This window comes from Centruroides sculpturatus, unplaced genomic scaffold, assembly GCF_000671375.1.
Source record: "Centruroides sculpturatus isolate CEXI.00-Female unplaced genomic scaffold, Cexi_2.0 scaffold125, whole genome shotgun sequence".
Taxonomy (NCBI): Eukaryota; Metazoa; Arthropoda; class Arachnida; order Scorpiones; family Buthidae; genus Centruroides; species Centruroides sculpturatus.
Genome location: NW_019384337.1, coordinates 591,532 through 601,899, shown reverse-complemented (window position 1 = coordinate 601,899; position 10,368 = coordinate 591,532). Strand labels below are relative to the sequence as shown.

Below are 10,368 nucleotides of genomic sequence, written 5' to 3'. Positions count from 1 at the left end.
AAGTACAATACAGCTAATTAAAGTTCCCTTGCCTAAACATGGAATTCTCAAATTTAGTTTTCGTCACACTCGACTGTGCTTTCAACTTTCCTCTTTCTAATTAGTAACTTAATTATAAAGGCCGCAATTTCGTTTACTTTAATTAAGTTAAATTATTTAATAAACTCGTTATAAAGATTTGAAGTTTATTAATTGTTTGACAATCGTTACCAAAAAAAAAGAGAGAGAGAGAGAGAGAAATATTAGTAAACTCTAATTTATTACTTTTATATGATTTTCTAACAAGTAAATATATATTTTCTATCATAAAACATGTCATTTTTAATGTTAAAAATCATTCTGATGCACTATTATGGAGCTATACTGTATTAAATTGTAGTGAACGTAGCCTAGTCTACACTCGAAACTTTACTATTAACCATTTTTATTTAAAATATTAATTAATTCAATAAAATATAAAAATATTTTATATTTAATACAAAAATTATTTATTTGATTAATGATTTTAATGATATATAAAATTTATTTGCAAAGTTATAATTAAATTAATTAGCTATTAGCAAAAATAAATAAATTATTACAAAAAGTTTTATATATAACAATTGACATAAAGTAAGAAAAATAAAATTTAACTTAGTAAATTGATTAAATAGGTTTATTATATTTTTTTAATTTTCTATATGGAATTTTAAGATTAATGTTGTGTTTTTCAGGCAGTTGTAACTGACTCGCTGTTATTTTTAACGGGGACATGTTCGATAAATGACGTCATTTACAGGAAAGAATGGATCACGCACACGTATTTGTTGTCAATCTCACGTGTCAATCAGTTTCTTGATGTTTATTTTGAAAAGGCCGATATCGAAACATCTGTCTGTTTCATAAACACGTGTTCCTTTACAATAAGAAAGGAAAAAAAAAAACAGTTTCCTCTTTATATATCAAGCGTTAAAATCAAAAATTCGGAAGAAATTCTTTAAAATATTAATGCATCAATATCCGTTTCATGTACACCTGTTCACTTTTCATCCCTTTTATTCTCTCAGGTGAGACGAGTAAACTTTCGTTTATCGAAGTAACTAATAAGATTAATCGATACATATACTTATTTTTTATTATTTTTTTTATTAAATATTCAATTATTACAGTGTTAATTTTCTAGTTTTCGATACCTTTATCGATTAATCGGACTACGTTTTGAAGAATAAACACACGGAAAAGACACGTATATACACACAAACACGCGAAAGTAAATGAAAAAAATGAAATGTGTAAACCTTCTGCTGGTATCTGATAAGTTTGAACAGGTGAAATATAAAAGGTAAATGAGAAATCTATAATTTTATAATTCAGGGAATGGGGGGTGTTTTTTTATATTTTTTGTCCTTGTTTTTAATTCTAAATAGTGATTGGATTTCCGATAGAGAGAGAGGAGTTAGTGAATATATTTAAGTAGTAACTTTGCTGTCTGGTGTGAAGATGGTAAACGGAAAAGAGCGTCAAGTACGAGAGAAAACTGTTTGCCAATTATTAATTGAGTGAATCTGACTACCTCACCACCTGCTCGTTTCCTTGGCAACGGGGTAAAGCTTTGGGGTGGATGTGTAACATTGGCATCGGGCCAAATGGCACTCTTCCAAATTCCTTTCCATAGACAAATGTCTGCCAAACAAAAAATAATTATAAAAAGATAATAGTACCAGTTTATTCTATTTTTCCATTCTGATTTATTCTCTAAATTTTACATGCAAATACTTATATCCGAAAATATAAAATATATTTTTTTCTCCCCTCTTTTCTCTCTCTCTCTCCTCTTCCTCCTCCTCCTTATTGATATTTTCTATTGTTTATTCTATGTAAACAGCGACAAAACAACAGTAAAATACGTATAAAATATTCAGCTGCTACATTAGTAACACTGGTCATTTTTACATAAAAATTTCAGTTTAATCTAAAAGATTTTTTGTCGTTCTTTCTTATGTTTTTTTCTTTCCTCCCTCGAATTTCAGTTCGGAATTAATAGCTGCTTAGTTCTTAGGAAAAATTTTAATAAGGAAAAAATCAAAATGAATTATTCTATTAGAGATTTTGAAGATATTTCAATCCTATCTGTTAATATAGAGTGAAAGTATCTTCAAAAATCAACTGAAATTCAATTTCGATCCAAGTTTAGATAGAATTTTGGTGAATTTAGAGAAGATAGAGAGGATCCGAGAATAGTTTCACGTAATAAAAAATTTAAAACATTCTAATCCTGTAAATATTTTATTACTAGCGACGAGTTTTGCATCGAAATAGAAGTTATAACACAATCTGGAGTCTATCACTTCTTGTTTCTCAGATAATTTCCATTTGAAAAAAGTTGTCTGACCGAGATACCTCGATAAAATTATCAAATATATATATATATCTATAATTAAATACTGCAAAACCTGTCTAAGACGGAAAAAATTCGCCATTTCGGTTTACACAGGTTTTAATATTTTATTGAAATTCTATGTATGAATATTATAAATAGAAGATTTCACAGTTTAATTATTAATATTTTTCTTGAATTTATTATGTTTTTAATATTATTTATTTCTACAGAAAGTACAATACAGCTAATTAAAGTTCCCTTGCCTAAACATGGAATTCTCAAATTTAGTTTTCGTCACACTCGACTGTGCTTTCAACTTTCCTCTTTCTAATTAGTAACTTAATTATAAAGGCCGCAATTTCGTTTACTTTAATTAAGTTAAATTATTTAATAAACTCGTTATAAAGATTTGAAGTTTATTAATTGTTTGACAATCGTTACCAAAAAAAAAAGAGAGAGAGAGAGAGAGAAATATTAGTAAACTCTAATTTATTACTTTTATATGATTTTCTAACAAGTAAATATATATTTTCTATCATAAAACATGTCATTTTTAATGTTAAAAATCATTCTGATGCACTATTATGGAGCTATACTGTATTAAATTGTAGTGAACGTAGCCTAGTCTACACTCGAAACTTTACTATTAAAGCCTGTTAATCGTCCAGATCTTTACAACCGCACCGTACATCCCTATAAAAGCAAAGATAATATAAAATTCACTTAACGTGCCCTAATAAAATAAGATAAAATCGAAAATTTATTAAGGTAGTCGTTAAGGTGATAAACAGATTGTAAAACTTGTCTTTACACAATAACAGAATTGCTTTAATCAAAAAGTAAAAGCATGTTGTGTCAAGTGGAAAAAGTTTATAAACGTCAAAATGTTATATATATATATATATATATATATATATATATATATATATATATTTTAATGTAATTTGTTAACAGATTTTCTTAATTGAAATTGCTACTTTATGTTAATGTATGTAGAACATGTCAAAATGACAGAATAAATTGGCATGTGCGTTAAACAATTTGTAGGAAAGGTTTAAATGATAGAGAAGGAGCAAACATTTACAGAATCTTGCTGCGAACATTTGCCAGTTCCCAAAAGAATACAGCAACTCTGAATTTACTATACGAATTTAATTGTGTCAGTCGCTAGAAGGAAAGTATAAATCGATACACGTTTATAAATCGTATTTTTAAAAATAGGAATTTAAATTTGTTGTATTCGAATGACTTATTTTTTTTTTCTCTAGAAAATGAGAGTCGTTTTAAGTCACAAGTTTAGTTTCTGCATTGCTAACTTCTCATCGACATCTATCCACGATAGAAGTTTATTCACGTAGCTTACAATGTCGTGACTGAACTAACCAAAGTCAAGGCGGTGTTTGTTTCTGTTTCTTTTGTTCCGCTTTACCAGAAACGCAGCATTGTCCATCGATTTATTCGGTAATTACATCTTGCTTCAACTTTCTGCCTTTCTTTTTGCTTGTTTTTTTTTTTGTGAGTGCTTCTGTCTCGTTCCTTCTAAACGACAGATGGGGAGTAAATGTGTAACATTCATCTTATTTTCCACACGGTTAGGTTTGATTTCATGTATGCAGAGTTCAGTAAACTTTTGAATGGATCTATTCGGAAAATAGCTTATCAAAGAAGAAGGATCTTTATGTTGACGTTTTAACCATTACTCTTTTTTAATCGTTTGACGGAATAAAAATCTTTAGTCTAGCCATTTGATAGAAGATAAGTGTTTCTGGTGAAATCGCTGTTCGCTTCTAGGATAAAAGAATACCTTCTGTATTTATGAAGCTTACTATCATCAATACTACCATCTGAATTTATTATCGCTATAATCTCTAATTTATAGTTAGATTCCTCTTTTATCTTCTTTACTTCATTAAATTTAATCGAAACTTCCAAAATAAACTTTTGAATTTAATTGATAATTAAGATGTAAAGAATTACATAAAAAACACGCTTCTTAAAATATAATCTGAGGTTTTTTTTTGTATATATTTAAAGCTTTTTCGTTATTTATTATTAATTTGTATTTTGTGTTCACTATATTAAATACATTCGTATTTAAAACTTGCAATAATCTTTACGCAATCATTTAATATGAATTAGACAAGACACATTAAGCAAACGTGCGCCTGTAAAGATGTCTTTTTAGCAATGCTTATCTGACTTGCCGAGAAGTATTCACTAGGAGAATCTGAGTGTTTTGACCCGATATAAAGCCTATGCAATCAGTAGCAATCGGTATTTGTGTGTTATGTGTTTGAGAGATGTATCGAGAAGTCATTAACAGTCTTACACCGGTCATGTTGATACAACATGTGGTATTTATCGTGGTATACTTAATCGCTCATTCAAGTTGCATCATTATAGAGAAACATATTTGCCAATATATCTATTAGAATAATATGAAGTGTTGTAATTTATGATAATTACGATAATCATAACACATACATCTAACAACAACTCACTAACGTTTTAGAATTTTAAATTATTCAAACCACGTGTTATTTATTACATTTTATAGCGGTACGTTTTACGAAGAGATAATGGCTTTCAATATTACATTATAGCTAATATTCGTTTATAATCTTTAATACGTGTGATGTTTCATTTATTTTCTACCAAAATAATAATTTCTTAAAATTTATAATGCAAATTTCGAATTTATATTCAGAATAATTTACGGATAACAAAGTGAGTTTGTATAGTTTTGTTTCTTTACTAGAAAAAAGCTTAATTCTTCTTACTTTAAATTGAGTTTGTGCAGTTTTTGTTGATGAATGCCTAATTTTTCTTAAAGTAAAATCCAGAAAAGTGTTGTTTCAGACACCGGGGGATTTACAAATCGCAACAAAGACTCATTCTAACAAGTAATGTGTATCGATGCTAGAAGAACGATGTTAGAGACAGGAATTAGCCACCATTTGAAATAAAAAATGGTGACAGTTGTACAGAGAATGACAGTAATAAAACTAACAACTGGACAGTTAATATTTTCCTGACGATTTATCCGCTTTTTTTTTTTTATAAAACGGTTAACGATTGTTTGTTACAGTGTCAATGTTTATACGTCTTCCTCTTATCTTTAATTACACGCTTCGTATCTTAACGTTTGATATCAAGAGTAAGATTATTGCTAATTTTTTAAAATTTATTTATCTTTTAATTATATAAAAATATATACAGTTTCTAGCATAATATTTCACAAGTAAGCGATTAATTATTTAGAATAGAGAAGAAGAAAAGATAAATTAAAGCGACTAATGAACACGAAAACTGATACGTCATACACCATAAATTCGAATTAATTTTAAAGAAAAGCTTTTTTGGAGTAAAAATAAATTACTAATTAGATAGATAACGGATAAAATTCGAATATGTTACGATTAAAAGCGGGATAAAAGTTGATTGATATAACTGAAACGAAAAGATCTGAAAACGTCTGCAATCGATTCATCGCCAGATGTAAATATCTAAGCTTTTCGTACGTGACAGTCTCATACATCACGTGAAGCAGACAGAATCGATTGCTTTTTTATAATCTATACGATTACATTAGATAGAGTACATAGTCAATACTTTGATAAAACAAAAACTGTAATGGGAAATTGAAGAAAACCTAATGTGAACCTGATAAAAAAGAAGAAGAAGAAGAAGAACTGCTAAAAATAAAATATAAGTAATTCATTTGACGAATTAAAAAATAATAATAATAATAATAATTGAAAGTGAGAATGTGAATTGCTATTTTTCTCGAGTTTAAATTCGTTTATTAATTAATTTCTTTTGTTTTTTTATAAATGAATTTTTTTTTCTTTTTTGTAATTAAATTTTTATAAAATTCTTCGACGAATTATTATCGATTTTTTTAAAAAGATTTTTATTAATAGATAAGAAAAATTCAAAGTTGTTTTAAAATAAAGATATTTATTTATAGCAATTTCCCTGATTAATTTGAGTCTGTGAATCTTTTAATTTTACTTAAAATTAATTACCCCGTTCATTTTACTTTCATTTTTCTTTACGAGTGTAACTTTCAAATTTTGGTTTTCCTTTAATTAATTTCAATTTACTTAATTGCATATTTAAGCAAAAGTTGTTATTTTTATTTTTCTACCAGATTTCGTGTAATATTTTAAATGATGGCAAGTGATATATAAGCAATAAAGTAAAACATCGATTCGACTGGTAAAGAAGAATTGCGTAGTACGAATTTTAACAACGTTCACTCCGTTTATATATATTTTTTAAAAAAAAGTTCTTTAAATAATTAATATTTTTAATGAAAAATAAATAAAGAAAGAAGAAGATTAGTTTATAAATTCTTCATTAACATTACCGGGAAGAGGTTAGAAGACATCAGAGAAAGGCAAAAGGTGTTATTTATCCCTGATAGAATAAGTGAGGGGGACATGAAAATTGAAAATTGATTCGAAACAAGCAGGAATACAACTAATAAATGAGAGATGTACGATGCGGTGGGTCTTGTCGATGGATAAAATGACTCGGAAGAAATAACACATTGGAACGATCCGAACAAAATTGGATTTTTCAATCTCTGAAATGGAGCCATCCCTTTCTCCCCATTACATTACTCGGTTGTTCACTCCTCATAACCGTCAAACGTGCGTGCCTACCAAAACAGGAAACGTTCGATACAAGATCCACCGTCGCTTTCTCAGATACGATAAACACCATTCACCGAGCAAAATTGACCATTGCTACATGCCCAAACGAGATATGGAAACCTCCTCTTCTTCTTCATCTTTTAACCAAAAATAAATAGATAAAAATTATCCTAACTTCTATCCTTATTTCCCTTTTTTAATATTATTCTAGTATATATTTTATTCCATTCCATCTACATTTTTATTTTTTTCCTCATTTATTTTAAGGATCTTTTCCAATTTTTATAAAATTATAGATTCCTCCTACCGTAAATATCTTAATTAATGTAGTTTATAGATATAGTCTTTGTATAAATTTCTTGCTTAACCTACTTTTACAGGTCCCTTGTTAAACTAATTTCTTGCTTAACTAAGTTTACACGTTCTTCTATTCTGTTGATTAACTCGTTTTACAGCTTATCTTCTATAATAATTTCTTGCTTAAATAATTTTTCGTGTATAATTTTTTTTTACTTTACATTTGTAAATACTTTTGCTGATTTTAATTTACAATTTATATATATATATATAATTTAGATACATTTTTATAAGTGAAATTGTAGACTTAATATGCAATATACATTATTTAAATAAGGAATTTTTCTGTCACTTAATTAATTTAAATGTTTCATTTCAAAAAATTTAACGGTACAAAATTACCAAGAGTAAGCGAAAAGTGAACATACAAAATTGTTGTAAGAGAGGAGGAGGAAGAGGGGAGGAAAAAAAATGGAATTTAAATTACTTAAACTGTTTAGTTTGTTTGTAAAAAAAAAATAATATTTTTTTTTATAAGTTTTCAACATTAGAAAAATTGCTTATTAAGATTTCTTTAATAAATCATTTAGCGAGTTTTGAAAAATTACATATAGTAAACCGAGAGAAGAAAACGTTCATTTGGTATGTGTTGTGAAGGGAAGAAGAATGAATAATAGCTGAAGTATTAAATGCAATTATGAAAAATCTTGCAAACTTCTTTAGTAAAATACAATAAAACGACATGTGGAATTAACGATTGCAAGACGTGGATGGAGTTGCTGAAACTTTTATCTCACGTATAATTCAATGGCAACTAAAAGTGAGGACAAAATTGACTTTTTACGCACGTGAATTGTCAGAAAATTGATTTTTATTGGACGTGGGTAGGAAAATTAATTTTTATGGAATGAAGTTTGAAAAGAGAGAGGAAAAAAAAAATCCAAAAAAAAAATGGATGAAGTTGAAATTTAATGCACGTGACTTATGAAAAATTATACTGAATGCATTTTCTTTCATTCATTCAAAAATAAATTTAAAAAAAAAAAAATGAAAAATAATATAAAAATGATTGAATTTACTTTCATATCCTTAACCCATTCGATAATATAAAATTTTATTCGCGAAGAAATGTATTTATTTGGGACAAAAATGTAAAAATACGAAGAGAAATAAATTATATTTTTCAGACAACGAAGATATAAATTAGCTTTATGAATGAAAAATTAGGCCATAAATAATTATTTTAAAAAAAAACAATATAATATAATATATTTTATTATCATTTTTATATATAAAAAAAGCTTAATACATATTTTATCATAAAATATTACGCATCAAAAACTGACTTTTTTATTTGTTGAAGAAATGAATTTCTTAATGCTATTTGTCTACTTGTTTGCTTGTATTTCAGATTTTAAAAAAAGAAATGCCTATAACAATATATAATAACCGAAAATCTTTATCGTAGATAATGAATAGCTTCGGATCTAAATGCTTATTCCTGAAGAAATATCATAAATAAAAGCATTATTTAATGTGTTATAAATATTCTATTCTGATTAAAAAAACTGACCTATCTTGTTATCTAAGTAAATATATTTTACTTTAAAAATAAATCAAAGTGAATTGAACAGTTTTATTATAGATAAAGATATTTCTTTTCATTATTATTAGTATTATTATTTTAACAAGGCATTCGTGGCAATTTGCTACCGAGTAGAGAACATTTAAAGATGATAAATTAGCAAAGTTAACGTCAATTTTAATGACAATTCTTTCGGTAAATAAGATTGAATAATCCGATTCTGTCAATAAAACAAAAGGTGAAATGCCAAGAAAAATAAGAGAGAAAGAAATTGGTCAAGTATAGTACTACTACAAGAAGAATTCCAAGGTACAGACTTCATTTCCTGGAGCTTGCCTGGGATTTCTTGACTCCCTATAGTCGAACTTAATGATACAAGAATCTTTATTGCACTTCTTTTGTATTCTTTTTTTCCCTTCAGTCGAAACCAGAACTCTTGTTAATTGTAGCTGAACTTTCGATAATTCTTTAATTCCCCTCCATCAAATAGTTATCATTTCTACAAATAACAAACGATGTATATAAACCGGGTATTTAATTAAACAGTAAATACTAAGAAAATCAATAATTATTTATCAATATCTCTCTACTCATTATCGATATTTGTAAAATAATAGATGAATAATCTTTGAAATTATCATTAATACAACGTTGTAATGTAATTTGTGACCATGGAAAGTAATAGAATTTTCTAATGTAGATTAAAACGTTGAAAAAAATATAAGAAAATAGCATCTTGGATAAAGCTACATCATTCAATTTCCTAGATGATTGTTTCGACTTGGAAACATATCTGAAGGAGAAAGAAAAGAAAAAAAAAAATAGATGATTAGTGTTCGCACTGCCACTTCCGATGGTAGACAGCTCCCTGTGTGCCTCATAATCTCAGACCAGTAATTTCCTGCTAGCTTGTCATACAAGTCCTGTTGCCTTGTTCTCTCCGAACAAGTACTTCTATGGAAGATTTAACCTGTAGATGTTATTCAGCAGGATGTTACTCCGCCTTCATTCAATTTACTTCTTACCTATATCACCATTAATGCTTAACTATCTTTATTTATTCCTATTCCACTTTCAAAAATATGTAATTAAGACTTTGTTTTAATGAAGGAAAATGAAATATTTAAAGAAATAAAACTTTTAAGCTAATTTTGTAAAAGATAAAATTATTATCTTATTCGTCATAATATTTAGCTTCAGAGATTTTACCAAGATAGAAAGATGAAACAATTATATAAATATTCAGGAGAGAAAATTATTAGTAATGTATGCGTGCATTATAGTAGAAGTACATTTTACATTATCGTGCATTAAGTAATTAGCTATTCTTCTCTTATTCTCCAAGTAGATTTGCTTCCGGAATTCGTCCTAGTTACTTCCGATTTTGCTATAGTTTTAATGGAACTTTTACTTCTACAATTTTAAAATATATTATTATTATTATTATTATTATTATTATTATTACT

The 10,368-nt window shown here is 27.2% G+C and overlaps 1 protein-coding gene across 7 annotated transcripts in view; it reads left to right on the top strand.

Moving 5' to 3' along the window:
* The window catches only part of LOC111632500 (tyrosine-protein phosphatase Lar-like), a 395,822-nt gene that overhangs the window by 33,868 nt on the left and 351,586 nt on the right, over positions 1 to 10,368 (top strand). For 6 of the 7 annotated variants that reach the window (XM_023377009.1, XM_023376993.1, XM_023376968.1 and 3 more), the window contains exons 2-3: positions 714 to 1,046; positions 1,149 to 1,321. The exons of the other annotated variant lie outside the window; for it this stretch is intronic. The gene's annotated coding sequence lies outside the window, so the exon portion shown is untranslated. The remainder of the gene's footprint in view (positions 1 to 713; positions 1,047 to 1,148; positions 1,322 to 10,368) is intronic. 7 annotated transcript variants of the gene reach the window in all.